The sequence below is a fragment of the Canis lupus genome, chromosome 3 (genome assembly GCF_003254725.2).
Source record: "Canis lupus dingo isolate Sandy chromosome 3, ASM325472v2, whole genome shotgun sequence".
In the NCBI taxonomy this organism is placed as follows: Eukaryota; Metazoa; Chordata; class Mammalia; order Carnivora; family Canidae; genus Canis; species Canis lupus.
The window spans coordinates 25,529,907-25,547,290 of record NC_064245.1 but is presented as its reverse complement, the minus strand read 5'-3'; the positions used below and the strand labels follow the sequence as shown (position 1 = coordinate 25,547,290).

Here is a 17,384-nt window from a genome sequence, read left to right as displayed (position 1 = left end):
TATGCCCTTTTTAGTAAATATTTAAAAAAGAAAAAAAAAGGCACCTCCCCAGCCCAGTCAGCTGTTTTAGTAGCCTGGTACATTGCTAGTAAGTTACTTATTCTAATTTTAGACAATTAGGCAACAGCACATTGGAGAAACATTCAACTTCTGCCTTCAGAAAAGTTAAGGGACACCTGGATGGCTAAGTGGTTAAGCATCTGCCCTCCACACAGGTCACAATCCCAAAGTCCTGGGATGGAGTCCCGCATCAGGCTCCCTGCAGGGAGCCTGCTTCTCCCTCTGCCCATGTCTCTGCTTCTCTCTCTATGTCTCTCATGAATAAACAAATAAAATACTTTTTTTAAGTTAAATAAATAATTTTCTCATCACTGAAAGGAAAGAGGTCTTAGAAAGTAATTCTAAATTTTAAGACCCTCCAATTTGGATAATTTCAAGATTTAAGTTTCTAAAATACTCTAATAAACTTGCTAATATTATAGCCTTCTTGGTCAAGCAAAATAAATATGTCCAGAATCTCTCAATAATAAAGGTCTTATTGAGCTCATTTTAATGTCAATGAACAAGATAAAATACTATCAAACAGCAAAATAAAATACTATCAGTTATCAACAGAAAAAAATATATATGAACACCTCAACAATCTCAGGACTCCACTGAATGAGATAAAAAAAACTTGGAAGTCAGCCAGAGAAGAGAACTAGTCATATGGTAGTGAACAAACATATAGGGAATATAAAGGGCTCCCATGACTTTCAGACATCAGAAAAATGAGTCTTTGTCATAGTAAATTATGATTATAGGGATTCCCATCAATATATTGATAGCTGGCCACAATGAGATACCACCTCACACCTGTGAGAATGGTGAAAATTAACAAGATGGGAAACAACAAATGTTGGAGAGGATGTGGAGAAAGAGGAACCCTATTGCACTGTTGGTCGGAATGTGAACTGGTGCAGCCACTCTAGAAAACAGTGTGGAGATTCCTCAGAGTTAAAAATAGAGCTACCCAACGACCCAGCAACTGCCCTGCTGGGGATTTACCCCAAAGATACAGATGCAGTGAAATGGCAGGACACCTGCACCCCAATGTTTATAGCAGCAACGTCCACAACATCCAAACTGTGGAAGGAGCCTCGGTGTCCATCGAAAGATGAATGGATAAAGAAGATGTGGTCTATGTACACAGTGGAATATTCCTCAGCCATTAGAAATGACAAATACCCACCAGTTGCTTCAACGTGGATGGAACTGGAGGGTATTATGCTGAGTGAAATAAGTCAATCGGAGAAGGACATTCTCTGGTTCCATTCATTCGGGGAATATAAAAAATAGCGAAAGGAATTATAGGGGAAAGGAGGGGAACTGAGTGGGAAGTATCAGAGAGGAAGACAGAACATGAGAGACTCCTAACTCTGGGAAACGAACAAGGGGCAGTGGAAGGGGAGGTGGGCGGGGGGATGGCGTGACTGGGTGACGGGCACTGAGGGGGGCACTTGATGGGATGAGTGAGCACTGGGTGTCATGCTTTACTTTGGCAAATTGAACTCCAATAAAAAATACAGCAAAAAAAATATCAGCAACTGGAAGAGAGGGTTAGAAACCCCCAATTCAGTCACACAAGTGGTAATTCATTTAAAACTGAAGTATTCTCACTGATAAGCATATTCTCACATACTTCACATAATATGAACTTATTATAATCTAACTAAAATGAACTATTTTATTTAAAATAAAACAAGTCAAAAATTGTCCTTTATAGTCCTTAAACTTTGCTGACAGATCTTATATGTTAGGAAATCTAAGAAATTATTAACCCTTGATTTTATTAATTCCTTTCTTCTTTCTATATAACTCATCTTGATCTGACCAAATGTCACAATTAGACAGCATTTGCTAATAGGAATATAACTTAGGAAACTGAAAGATCTCCCAAAACCTGTAACAGTGGCTATTTTTGTCAGAATAGGGCTTTGAATACTAAATAGTACTTATTTCAATTAGTTAAATTTCCACACATTTAAAGATACGAAATTATTCTCTGCAACTACAGAGACCATCCGAAATGTACACATTGCATTACAGACACCTATTCACTTAGAGTACATGGACAAAAGGATGATATTTTCTGATTAGAATTGGTAACTAACACTTTATCTTACTTGGACTAAAGCTACTTAACTGAGTTGGTACGTAATTTGGAAAAGCAACATCCATGTGTAACCATTTTCTTTACCTTTATAATTTCGTCAACACATGGATAAAAAGATCAATGTTTGTGTATTATTTCCATATTAACAGTAAGAAAAAATGTGATAAAATAGACAACATAGCAAAGTATCTCAAAGGCCTGATAAACCTAAAATAAGAGATTTGGCTTGCTTTTTTGTTTAGTTTAACCCAAGTATCTCCCTTCCCCACCATAATCTAAATGACAGCAGGCTACTATATAAATCCATAAGTAACTCTTACACATTCCAAAGTTCCTATCCTTGCCAAGAAGACAAGCAAAACAGATAAGAAGTATATCCAAACATAAATTCTTATTACACACCATATAGACAACCAACCAGCAAGGTAAATGGATATATTACAAAGCCTCAGGAATTTAATTAATTTTTCTATATTTAATAAGCATTTATAAAGAAAACATTTAAACATGGTATGCTACACTCTTAAACCAGGACAATCATTGCCTCCCCAATCAATAACTGGTTATTTTATGATTCATATCAAGACCATTGCCCTTATTGGAAGTTTTTTCAAGCAAATGCCACTTGATTCAAATTCCCACAAGAAAAATCAAATTGATCTGCATATACACTTCACTGTTGATTTTACATGAATGTAAGCATGCTAAAATAATGATCAAATTAAAGTACTTAAGCATTCTGCTTAGAACAGCAATGACTGTAAACTTTAATTTATCTCATGCTGGATATTGCAAATTTTATTAAATATATACTGACAAAACTTAATTTATTGTGTCTTCTAACCATACAACAAAAACCCCACCCTAATCTTGTTAGTTACATTTCAAAGCTCTAATAAAACACTGAGATTTATGTAAAAGGCAGTTATGCTATTAATGATATATTACATATGACTTATTCCAACTCAAAAATTTTTAATTCAAATATAATTCTAAATAATTAAGTAATAATATGGAATTAGTATTTTACAAATAATTCACAACATACTTTGTAAAGGTCCCTGTTGACAGTGCAAAAGTGTCACGAATTTTATTATAAACTGTTAACAAAAATGGAACATCAATAATAAACCATACTTGGGATGCCTGGGTGGCTCAGCAGTTGAGCATCTGCCTTGAGCTCAGGGCATGGTCCCAGGATCGGCAATCGAGTCCTGCATCGGGCTCCCTGCATGGAGCCTGCTTCTCCCTCTGCCTGTGTCTCTGACTCTCTCTCTTTCTCTCTGTCTCTCATGAATAAATAAATAAAATCTTTAAAAAATAATAATTAACCATACATTATATGATTTCTATATGCCCATTTTCTTTCCTGAGCTTAAGCTTGTCCTTCAACAAATAATATATCTTTCAATCTATCTGTGCTTTATTATACCTGAGTAAGATGGAATTGACATTTTTTTAACATCTCAGATGACTTATTTCCTGTTTTCACAAATAGCAGACAGTAAAGTCAGTTCATGTCACTTCCTTGCTTAAAACCTTACAGTGGGGGTGCCTGGGTGGTTCAGCTGGTTGATTACCTGACTCTGGGCTTTGGCTCAAGTCATGATCTCAGGGTTATGAGATCCCAGCATCAGGTCTCACACTAAGGAGTCTGCTTGGGACTCTCTCCCTCTCTTTTTGTCCCTCCCCCGGCATGTACTTTCTCTCTCTCTCAAATAAATAAGTCTTAAAAAAAAAGACCTTACAGTGAGCACCAAATAGCCTCAGGTAACTTCAGAATTGTTAGCCTGGCTTTCCGAAACTAGCTTTAGCTTATCTCTGTAGTTTCTACCACTCCTCCAAAATCACCCCTCCCCCAAACACACACACACACACACACACACACACACACACCTTAAGCACTACTGAAACATTTTTTTCTAGGAAACCTCTTTACAAGATGACAGAACTAAACACTGTTCCCCAACTAACACCCCTATATACACAAAATTCCCCAAGTAAGGTATAGCCTCCTCAAGTTGGTTTTCTCTCTGCTTCCTTTCTCAAGTGAGGCTGTCCATATTTGATGTCTCCACCTTCTTGCCTTATACTCAACTCCTCAAAATACTGCATGGTAGCTTAGATCTACTCCACTGAAACTGTTCTCTGTAAGTTCATAGATGGTTTCTTATTCTAAAAACTCAAGCCCTGTTTAACCTCTCCATTCATTCTACTATATCTGGCATAGTAATTTAGGCCTCCATTTGCAAAAGTCTCTTTCCTTGTCTTCTGTGACTGATGCCAACCCTGTGAGTTTCCCTCATGTCTTTCTAGTGTTCCTTTTCTGTCTCAATCTCAAATTCCTCTTCCACTTGTCACTTAAATATTCCCTAAATTTCCATCTTTGGTCTCTTCACACTTTCTCCTAGACATTCCCATGAAAAACAACTTCATTCCCATTTCATGCTTCGAGTACTCCATCTCTAGGTCTGAATGGCCCTTCAAACTGAACACACCATTTTCTTCCTTACATCTCCTATATACTCTTCCTCCTATAGTTCCTCCAAGGCTAAGAATGACACTTCTATCCATAAATACAGCCATCTTAAAAATCCTAATATTTTCGGGATGCCTGAGTGGCTCAGTGGTTGAACGTCTGCCTTTAGCTCAGGTCATGATCCTGGGGTCCTGGGATCCAGCCTTGTATCGGGCTCCCCACAGGGAGCCCGCTTCTCCTTCTGCCTGTGTCTCTGGCTCTCTCTGTGTCTCTGATGAATATATAAATAAAATCTTTAAAAAAAAACTAGTATTTTCACATTTAAGCCACCAAATCCTATGTATTCTAAATCATAAGACATCTAATGGACTGCCAGTAGGGTAGAAATAATGTATTATTACCATAGCTCAGTTATTACAATAGCTTCCTAACATTTCTGTCTCCCCTTTTACCCCGCCCTCTGTGTAACTTCCAGAATGATTCTTCTAAAATGTACCTCAGATGATGTCACTTTTTTTGCTTAAAACTATTCCTCTCTCAGGTCAAGCTGTCATTCAAGGTCATTCTTGAAACAGTTCCTGTTTAACTTGCCAGACATATATATCTGGCAGCACATCCCAGACCTATCCTACAGTACATCCAGTCATACCAATGTTCTTGTAATTCACCAAATATAGAGTACTCCTTAATACTTTCCTGTCTCTGTACATGTTTCTCTCTCCCTAGAATACTCTTTACCTTCTGCCCCCTTCCAATCCAAATTTGGCTAATGCTTATTTCTTGTTTAATAAACATCCTCTTGGAAGTATCTCCTGAGAAAATCATAGCTCTACACTGGATTCATGCCCTTCTGCAGAACTCTCATTACCTTCTGTATAGCCATTATCGCGCTTGTTGCCCAGTGAAGTCATCAACTGACAGCGAATTCCCTCATGTGTAAACAACAATAAAAAAACTGGACCAATAGTGCGTCCCCTCTGGATAGTGAACTCCTGGTGGGCAGAGACTGCATGGTTACTCAGGTCTGACACAAGAGAGCTCAGTGCAGTATAACAGAGAGAAAGATGTACTTAACACTTCTCAAATGAACAAAGGAAAGAGGAGACAGCACAAAGCTGAAGCAATATTACTCCCACACCTCATGAAATGTATACAAATTTATACTATCATAAAATGCTTAAGTGGGTTTTGAAAATTAATGTTAAGCGGTATTTTGACAAAACCCAACTTTTTTCAAAGTTCCATTTTCTCAGGCCATTCTATGAAAGAAAGAAAGAAAGAAAGAAAGAAAGAAAGAAAGAAAGAAAGAAAGAAAGAAAGAAGAAAGAAAGAAGGAAGGAAGGAAGGAAGGAAGGAAGGAAGAAGGAAGAAAGAAAGAAAGAAAGAAAGAAGAAAGAAAGAAAGAAAGAAAGAAAGAAAGAAAGAAAGAAAGAAAAAGAAACTGCTTCAAATGTATAAAAATTAAAATTGTCCTGAATATTCTTCATTGGTCCTGCCAGACCTACTCTACCTTTTCTGCCCCACGTGATCTGGGAGGCTATTTCTAAAGAGTATCTCATCTCCCTTGCCCTCTGGCTTCCAGTTGGGCTCCAGCTGGGCTCCACAAAAAGAAGGCATCAGTTGATCAGAGGGCAGGAAAGAGGGAAGATCTCCCTGCCAGGCCTCCAGCCTCTGATTACAGTGGGTGTGACAATGGCTATGGCCCTCTTGGTAAAATCACAGATCCAGGAGGGCAGCCTTTCTGCAATGACCATAGCACTCACCAGATTCTGGTTAACTCCTCTCCCCTTTCCACTTCGGAACTAAGAAGGGTAAGGCTTCCCTTGCTGCTAATTCCTGGAATGTCCCTCCATCCCAGGTTGGTTTTAATTTTAAACATAACTGCACTAAACTCTCCCCAGTTTTCCTTCGAAGGAACTAACCTACTGGGGATCTGACTAGTACAAACACAGAAACGTTAGTCAACTAGTAGCATTTTTGGCAGTGCTTGCTATGAGTTCTCTTGCTAACACTGTACCCATCTTACAGAAAAGCAAAGCATCAGCACCCTTTAATGTTCAGTAAAAACCTGCCAACACGCAAATCTTTTTGCCCTGAATTTATAAATCCAACTCACTTACAAAGTTGACCCAGTACCATTTTGAATTCAAATAGATTAGTAAGTCATTTCCTAAAATGAATTCCTACCTGAAAAGTATTCCCAATACATACACACGTACATATTTGGGTGTGTGTGCATGTAATGTATTTGACGGTAAGAAACTTCACTCAGATTTTTCCATTACAGTATTACTAAATGAAAAAAAATAACTGTATCAGTGTCAGTTTAATTCATGGTTAAAAAAATGTTTATCAAAACACCTTTAATAGCTTCCTAATAATTGCTATTGCTTAAATGCACTGAATAAAATGTAATCATCACATAATTTTAATCCAATTATAAATGACAAATAGCTCACGATACTGTGAAAAAAATAAAACAAAGGAATTGTTTCTATTTTTTTCTAATAGTCTGTACTATAGAAATGTGCTACAATACTACAGTACTAGACTCAGTATGGTTGTACTATTGCTCCTGGAGCACATAGAACTTTCCAGATGTCCTAGTCCAAAAACAAACAAAAAACCAACAGGCCATATGCTGGTTGGAAGAGACTCATAATTAGAGGAGGAAGTTTTTTTCAAGACATTGCATATTCCTCATCTGTTTATTTCTGACTCTAAAATTTACTAAGGAAAGCAACTTAGGCCAGAGTACTTCACTTCTAAAACAAACAAACAAACAAATGGAGGCACAACTTTATCTAAAATTATAACCTGGACTCCTAACTGGCATCTTCCTCTCTGACAAGCATTACATTTAAGCTGTTAAATCTCAGACAGACATCAGATCAGCTAAAGAATTTGGAGCTACTTGTGGAACACTTTTGGTAGCTATATAATTCTGCCCACCTTTTTAGCAGGTGTAAAATGCTTTCCTTAATCTTTTTCCTTAGTGCCTCTCTTTTCTATTGCCTCCCACCCCAACTAAAAATGGCGGATACATGTAAAGAAAACTATCCAAGCATTCCCCTCCCACTCACCGCCCTCACATCTTCCGTTATTTTTTCCCCAGATTAAGCAATGAAACACTCAGGCAAAATGGTTAAAATGGGCAATGAAGTAAGAAACCTGAGTTTGAATCCAGCCTATGCAACCTACTATGGCCTTGGACAAAGTATATAACCTCATTGAAACTCAGTTTCCTCCTATGCAAAATGAGGATTATATCTACTTAATGAAGTTGCTGGAGGGATTAAGCAAGAAGAAAGCCAAATACACAAAGACAAATACTGCTTGGTTCCACTCATACATGGTACCTAGAATAGTCAAATTCATGTGACAAAAAATAGAATGGTGGTTGCCAGAGGCTGGGGGGGGAAGAGGAAATAGGGAGTTATTTAATGGGTATGAAGTTTCAGTTTAGAATGATGAAAATGTTCTCGAGATGGATGGTGGTGATGGTTGCAAAACAATGTCAAGGTACTTAATGCCATTAAAATGTACACCTAGGGGCGCCTGGGTGGCTCAGTGGTGGAGCATCTGCTTCTACCTTAAGCTCAGGGCGGGATCCAGAGGTCCAGAGTCCTGCATCAGGCTCCCCAAGGGGAGTCTGCTTCTCCTCTGCCTATGTCTCTGCCCCTCTCTCTAGGTCTCTCATGAATAAATGAATAAATAAATAATATTTTTAAAAAATAAAATAAAATGTACACCTAAAAATCGTTAAAATGGCAATTTTTTTCATATATATGTTATCATGATAAAAAAAGAAAAAAAAGAGAAGAGTCTATCATTAATCCATATCAAAGGACTTTCCCTTCCTTAGAGTGAGGTACAAAAGGGAAAAAAAAAAAAATCAAAAAAACCTTTCCTTTCCGTATTGCTATTTCAGCACTGCAAACTGAAGCTAACCGGCAAAGGAAGAGAGAAGAGTTCATTGATCAAAGAGCCTAAACCTTCACAAATTAAAAATTCAAACTACTCTAAATCCCAAACTAATTAATTTATATAAAACAAAAACATAAGATTTCAAACAAATACCAGATTTTATTTATAATGTAGCATTTTTTTGGAGTTGTATTTGTGTAAGATTAAGATTGTGTTTAACTGGGGCGCCTTGGTGGTTCAGTTGTTGAGCAGCCAATTCTTGTTTCGGCTGGGGTCATGATCTTGGGGTCCTGGGACAGAGCCCCACGTGGGGCTCTGCACTCACTGGGCAATCTAATCTAGGATTCCCATTCTCCCTCTGTCCCTTCGCATCCCCAAGATTCATGCAGGCACGTGCGTGCTCTCTCTCTAAAACAAAATAAGGAAGTCTTTAAAGGAAAAAAAAAGAAAGATTGTGTTTAACTCACAATATAATATTTTTCACTTAACCAAAGTATTGACATAAACTGTAAACCAATATCTAATCCGTGATTCTCTGTTGAATCAAATCGATACACAAGCCTTCATAAAATATATATGAACCTCTTATTTTTTATTTTTTTTATTTTTTTGAGAGAGAGAGAAAGGGAGTGGGGAAGGAGGGGAAGAGAGAATCTTAAGTAGGCTCCATACCCCAATCTCTCATTTTAAATGAGGCAGCTATAGTATAATTAAAGATACATTGACCCTGGAACCCAAACAATCTAACTACGGCTCAGTTCTGCCACATATTATCTCTATCTTCCTAGCTGGGTAAGTCAATTTCCACCTAAAAATCTCAATAGGCAATGACAATTATCACCTATCTCAATTATGAGATTTAAGTAATACAAGGTACATTTAAATACCTTGAAACTATAAAATATACTTCTGTTCATATTATTAAATTTGTTGAGACACAAAGGAGATTTTCCATCCAAAATTCATATTAAAAATATACACATGGGGAGCCTGGGTGACTCAGTCAGTTAAGCAACAAACTCTTAACTTCAGGTCAGGTCATAATCTCAGGGTCGTGGGATCCAGCCCTGCATCAGGCTCTGTGCTCAGTGTGGACTCTGCTTGAGATTCTCTCTCTCCCTTTGCCCCTCCCCCAGCACTCACACACAGGTATGCACTCTCTCTAAAATAAATTTTATTCATTTATTTTTTTATTTTTTAAGACTTTTTAAATTTGTTCATGAGAGACACACAGAAAAAGAGGTAGAAGCAAAGGCAGAGGCAGAAGCAGGCTCCCCGAGGGGAGCCCAATGCAGGACTCGATCCCTGAAATCCAGGATCACACCCTGAACTGAAGGCAGATGCCCAACCACTGAGCCACCCAGGCACCCCTCTAAAATAAATTTTAAAACATATATATTTAAAAATATACATGCATTTCTGAGTAATATGACTAGGTAATCACCTGTAGTCCTAAAATTTACAAAATGACCACTAAATGCCCACATTATAGAAAACTCTTCTTTAGAAATTACATAGTAATTAATCCTCAGTAATATCAAAACATTGAGGAGAAAATAAACTAGGTGTAGGGATTTTATGTTGCAATATATTTATAATAGGTTACATCCTTAATTCATTTATTCCACAAATATCTAATCAGAATTCCACACACTACTAAGGAGTGGAATACATTGGAGAAGATGATGCCATAGTTCTTGTCCTCAGGGAGATTCCAATCTAACTAGGAGATAAGGCATTAAACAAAACATTATCAAATAATTCATTAATTTATGACATATTTGAAAAGAAAAAGGAAAGGTTGCAATAAGAGCATAGAATAAGGGTGTCTAGGGATGCCTGGATGGCTCAGCGGTTTAGTTCTGCTTTCTGCTCAGGGCGTGATCCTGGAGTTCAGGGATCGAGTCCCGCATCTGGCTCCCTGAGGGGAGCCTGCTTCCTCTCCCTCTGCCTATGTCTCTGCCTCTCTCTCTGTGTCTCTCATGAATAAATAAATAAAATTAAAAAAAAAAAAAGAATAAGGGAGTCTAATCCAACCTGGGAAATTTATGAGAAATAATTATATCAGTTGTACCATCCTTTGTCAATACAATAGGTTTTAAGTGTTCAACAAATCTTAGCTATTTCTATCAATGTTATTATAAAAGCCATATGCTCTAATGTCCTTATTGGAACAAGTGCATCCTTGGGGTTCAGGAAATGACAGTCAATCTTATTACCTAGGAAACCCAGATAAACTAGACCCACCACTCAATTCCTCAGTAAAAAAACAAAACCAAGCTCTGGGAGTAAGCTAGAACCAGTGACTGGTTGTATTCTATTAAGCTAGGGTCCTTATCCCAAATTTGACTCATATTTTATATATCCTTGAGTAATTATGCTGATGCTGACAGGTTTCCTCAATTATAGTTGAGACCTGTCTGAAATGCTCTAACCCCAAATCTTCTCATGACTGATACTTTAAATATTAATCAGGATTCTGCCTAAATGTTTCCTTCTCCAAGAACCTTCCCCTGACCACCCAGTCTAATGCAGCCTCTCAGTCGCTCTCTATATTACCCTATTTTACTACTACTTTTTTTTTTTTAGCACTTACGACTATCTGAAATTGCCTACTGTATTTATTTACTTATTTATTGTTACATGTTTTTCCTTCAAACTTGAAAGTAAATCCCATGAAAGAAGCAGACCCATTGTATTCTCTCCATATCCTCAAGATACATCTTCCTTAAAAAAAAAAAAAAAAAAAAAAAAAAATCTTCCTTGCCAAAGATCTTAAGTTTCGTTCAGGCAGCTCGGGTACAAGGGAGCAAGGTTTCCAATCCAGAGGATGAAGATGACTGACTTAGGCCAATTATGGTAATCCCATTACCTTTGCCAGTAATTGGTTTAGGATAGGGAATTTTACAATTCTCTTCAATAAGGCATAAGAAGATATCTGCTAATCAACTTCAAGAAAAGGTTTTCCTCCCTGATTAATGAGACACGAAAAGGAAAAGCCTTGCCCTTCCTTCTGCATTTGACTTGGTCGTATGAGGAAGTGATACTGGGAATATAATATGTTGATGAGAGAGAAACCACGAGGAATGGCACAGAATCGGAGCTTGAACCCTGATATTCCTGAGTGACTGAATCAACTCTGAAACTATCTCTTCCAGACATCCTGCTGTGTGAGATTTATTTTTAAGCACTGATCAAACCATTTTCTATCTCCTGTCTTAATATCTGCCACCAAAAGCATGATAAACTCTTAAGCCTCTGTTTCTTCTGTAACATTAACAAAAGATGGCACCTAAGGTCTAGTGAATTCTTGAAGGGATTAAATGGGAGCAATGCAAGTAATGGATCAAACACAAACAAAATACTCAAATGACAATTAATAGTAAAGAATAACTTTCTATGACAAAACTCCACAAACTCTTTATGAAGTATTTAGGATTTTCTTATTTTACAGAAAATATTTATTTTAATTCTATTTAAATAAAATCATTTTCAATTGAACAATTCATTTACCTAGCTTTCTTCTATCGATAAAGTAGCTTTGGTTCTTTCTCAGGTTTGAATAGGTAAATAAAAGGAGAATCAAGCCAAAAATCAGATCACTAAAGAAAAAGAACCATATAGGGGTTCTGGGTGGCTCTGTCAGTTAAGTATCTGCCTTTAGCCCTGGTCAGGATCCTGAGATCAAGCCCTGCAACAGGATCCCTGCTCAGTGTGGAGTCTGCTTCTCTCTCTCTGTCCCTCTCCCTGCCCATGATCCCTCTCCTTCCCTTTCTCTCTCTCTCAAATAAATACAATCTTAAAAAGAAAGAAATAAAGAAAAAGAACCATATTAGTTTCAGGCAAGAGTCTGTTCTTAACATCAACTCCTCTTAACTTACATGGACAGAGCCACATATAAATTTTCATCTACTATTCTTACCTTCACAAGTATTTCATCAGCATTTTAATATGGTTTAGATTATACTAATTAATAATTAAACTATATTAGTTATTAAAGCTATATCATATTTACAATTACAAAAAAATCTTTAAAAATAGGAAAGAAAATAAAGGGTTATACTTCAATCTCTACAATTTTTTCTGTGAACTATTTGTATGATATGCCACAAAGCAAAATTAATACAGAAGATCAAAAATAGAATATAGCCAGGTCAGTGGTTCTAGCTTACTCCAAGCTGAACTGGGATTTGAAATGTTAACGATGGCTCATTACTACTGGAAAGATGTTTCGGGTCCTACGTGAAATAGAATCATCAAAATTCTTTTTTTTTTTTTAAAGATTTATTTATGTATTTATTTATCATAGACAGAGAGAGAGAGAGCGAGAGAGAGGCAGAGACACAGCAGGAGGGAGAAGCAGGCTCCATGCTGGGAGCCAGGATCGCGCCCTAGGCCAAAGGCAGGCGCCAAACCGCTGAGCCACCCAGGGATCCCGAATCATCAAAATTCTTAAAGTAAAATGTCAAGGTAGTTTCATCATTACTAAAAAGTGACAGCAACTTAAGTTACTCTTTTAAAAATGAACAAGAAGTGAGTATTAGTTCTTTCATTGCATTGAACTGTCCAGGTGCTTCTGAGTCCAAATACATTTTTAGTTCTGTCAATATTACAGTAACATTATTAGCTCCACTTTCCAAAAATCTTTCACTATTAACCTACTCTGACAAAAATTACCAGTTACCCATTATGACCAAACAAATTTATTTGGGCAGCCTGTAGGGCTATTAAAAGTCACCTGGAAAAACTCTGTTATTCCCTAGGTGGACCATTTTTCCACCTGTTTTTCAATGTCCTCACAGAGTGAATAAGTTATACAGTTTGGGGAAGAATAGTAGAACAGCCTCTACTATTTCTCTAATATTACTGAAAACAAGCAGGACATAAATTTTGGTGAACAGTTCTTTGGATCGTTTATGGTAGAATATATGGGGTTTTGGTATAATTGTTAAGTAACTTGCACAGTCCTAGTTATATTAAGCTATATACATACACTGATATGTAGATGTTAAATAGGCAAAATATATACAAAATCAGATAAGCAAAGTTTAAAATCTAAATATAAGTACTTATTTTTTATTCCAAACTCTCTTCAGATATTAACAAATACATCTTATTCTATTGCTCCAATGTTATTTTAAGACCTTCCCTAGGGAAACAATACGTTGTTAATAAGATTAATATTTTAGCACATTTACAGAGGCTCACATATTACATACAAACCAACAATATGTCTCCGGTATGCAAACGTTTCATGTCATTCCCATACCAATGCCAAAGCAAATGTACACACAATAGAGAATATATCTACATACTCCAAAATAAAATGTAATTATCTTCAACACGTATTTTTAAGTTATGCAGTCCAAGAAGTATTATCATGTCTTCTAAGTCCAGTGCATTAATTCTCAATCCTATACCCCAACATTAATGTAACAGCTGTAATCTCTCTAGAAGAAGATTCTAAATTCAAAATTATTTTTTCCCAAATTTTACTTTTAACTGTTAGGTTGAAATGTTAATAAACTGCAACCTGGGTATTTCAACCCCTGCCCACAGTGTACGTTTTAATTTTAAAATAATTCTATTGGGACACCTGGGTGGTTCAGTGGTCGATGTCTCCCTTCAGGTCAGGGCATGATCCTGGAGTCCTGGGATCGAGTCCTGCATGGGGCTCCCTACTCAGTGGGGTGCCTGCTTCTCCCTCTGCCTATGTCTCTGCCTCTCTCTCTGTATCTCTCATGAATAAATAAATAAAATCTTAAAAAATAATAATAATTCTATTTTCTAGTAATAACTGAAAATGTGACATACATTTGGTCCTCTACTACAGAGAGACTAAAATCTAATGATATTTTTTTTTCTAATGACATTTTCATCCTGATTTGGTTTTATGTAGCAAACTACCTCTAAAGCCTGGAAATAAACCTTTCCTTTTTTCTTTCACAGCACTGAAAAAATACATTACAGTATTAATACCATTTCTAAGAGCTAAAAATAAATCACTGGTTAAACAACACTAAAATTTTACTCTCAATATCTTACATATTTTTTTCTCTAGACTTGTTCCTTCAAAAAAGTTGGATTTTAGATTCTTCTACAATAATGGAAAAGAGACAAATCAATAGAAAAACTCTCATAGCTAAGATGACATTTTAGATACATGTTATTTCGTATTTTGAAGGAAACATCCTGGGGATAGGGAAGGGTAGAGTCAATTTAATACAGAAAATTTCATTCCCAAAAAAGCACTCCTTCACTAGTTTTAGAAATCTTGATTTAACGGTTAACTGCCCAATCAATCAAGTTTCTTTTTTCTTTTTAAAAGATTTTATTTATTTATTCATGAGAGACACAGAGAGAGAGGCAGAGACATAAGCAGAGGGAGAAGCAGGCACCCCATGGGGAGCACGATGAAGGACTGGATCCCAATCCCCAGACTCTGGATCATGACCTGAGCCAAAGGCAGACTCTCAACCAGAGTCACCCAGGCGTCCCCCAATCAATCAAGTTTCTAAAGAGATTTGCATTACTTAATTTGTCTTAACTTTACTTCCTTCACAAAGGAAGGAAGAAAAAAATTTTATAATTTCTTTAGGTGAGTGACAATAATAAAAACAGGGAATAAGGTGATGCTGGCAGATACCAATCCCTACAATCGCTCTATTATATGGAGTAGTATTTAAATGTTCATTAGACTTACCCATTTAAAAATGAGCATATGGTATCTGTTTCTTGGGATACTCAAGTAAAAGATTCATAACTGAAAAACCAAAGTTACTTTTCAGAGCCCCAGGTAAGATGCATACTTTGATTTCTCGAGTTTCTCACAAGTTTACTTAATATGATGTCACTGTTTGGTATGTGTATCTTATGTCTAACTTTGCTTTATAGAAGATTCCTATTTCTGTGCTATTACATAATTTTAAAAGATGCCGTTAGTTTAATACGAGCAGTATCACCACTCATCTATTTACAGGTGCCGGTTATTCTTTCTGTGGCAATGTGGGACACTGAATGGATTAAACTCAAGCAACGTTTCATACAGTAATCGTTCACAGCTACAATGTCTAATTTCAAAACTTAAGTGGTCAAACAAAATTCCAGAAGAAAAAATCTGAAGAAACAAGCATTCTTCATTATTTTAGGCTTCTAACTTTCACTCCTAACAGGTCCACGCATTGCCCACACCACACACAGATCTGCAATCTGTCAAACTGAAAGGTGTAAGCATCAAGGTGCACCACGAGTTGAGAATTCCTATGTGATCAAATCTTTAAAGTCTGTTATATCTGATTATGTAATACTGCTCCCTAAACCTGTAGCATCCTACCCTAGATCAGGAAAGCAACCTGGTATACTGAAAAAATATATCTTTCAGCTTTAACTACAAGTTCTAAAGGTAGAGAAGTCATTTTTGGAAATCTAGCTAGCAAGGTGTCCCTGGGTAAGTTACTTAACTAGTCTGAGTTTTAGTTTTCTTATTTCTTTAATGGAGGAAAAAATTACTATGTTGCAGAATTATTGGGAGAATTATAGAAAATATACATAAAATGCTGAACACAGCAACTGACATATAGAATGAGAAACAAATAATATTTGTTGCCATTGGCTGTTTTTGAAATACAACTAAGCTAGATAATGTGGGACTCAAACGTCCAAAGTCCCACAGAGATTTTGGGGGAAAAAAAATTTTGGAGATTTGGGGGGAAAAAAAATCCACACTGAAAAGAAATTCCTTTGAGTCTAACATCTTCATTTATTTATTTGGTGCTTTCAATATTTGAAGGCATTATCCTTAATGTCAGGGACACTTAAGAGAGGAAATGAAAAGTATCATCCCTTGCCCTCAAAAAACTTACATTTTAGAGGAAGCTAGACATTAAACAAGCAATTACATAGTTACTTAATTATAATTGTGATCAGTGTTACAAAGAAAACCCGCTAAAGGGGGGAAATGACCTAACAGAATCAGAATTTAAATTTCTATGTAAACATCCCACCTCCCACCGAGGGGTTTCAATCACTCCTTCTATAATTAAAACTAATCTAACTCTTTGTAGAGACTTGATTCCTCTGGTCTTTAACACAACAAAACAGGGGTGCCCGGGTGGCTCAGTCAGTTAAGTGTTCAACTCTTCATTTCAGCTCAGGTCGTGATCTCAGGGTCATCAGATGGAGCCCAAGCATTGGGCTCTGGGCTGGGCGTGAAGCCTGTTTAAGATTGTCTTTCCCCCCTCTCCCTCTGCCCCTCCTCCCCACCCCTCTCTCTTAAAAAGAAAAAAAAAAAAATAAAACAACAAAATAAGCAATTAACCTTTGGCCGTTTTTATATTCAGAACTGTGTATTGAAACTATAGCTACTGGATAAAACCTACAAATTAATTTCAAGTATTCTTCACAGTAAATTCTTAGTGAAACACAAAGCAGAAACATAATAACATAGGTAAGCACTTGTCAGCTCTCAGCCATGAACTCATTAGAAAACACATTTCCTGATAGATTATAAACCAGTATTTTCATACGCATGCCATTATTCATAACTCAATTTTTTCAGAATGTTTTTATTAAAATAAAATATTTACATCTTTAATACTGAAAAACAAGTTATTTCTGTGATTTTTAAGATCAGAAAAATTCTAACCTTCTTACTAAAGGAGAATTCTTTGCTCAAGTACCTTTTAAAATGTGCCACCTTAAATTTTCTTCTTCTTTTTTTAAAATCTGGTAACATCTACTTTAAAGATAACTTCAAAATTCCTATCTTCGGAAGTTAGCACACTGTTGTAGAATAGTGCCATTAAAGTCCCAAGTGAACAATAA

General features: G+C 36.5%; 1 protein-coding gene across 9 annotated transcripts in view; it reads right to left on the bottom strand.

The window, feature by feature from the left end:
* The window catches only part of SSBP2 (single stranded DNA binding protein 2), a 300,014-nt gene that overhangs the window by 261,707 nt on the left and 20,923 nt on the right, over positions 1-17,384 (bottom strand). The gene's annotated exons all lie outside the window — the stretch shown is intronic.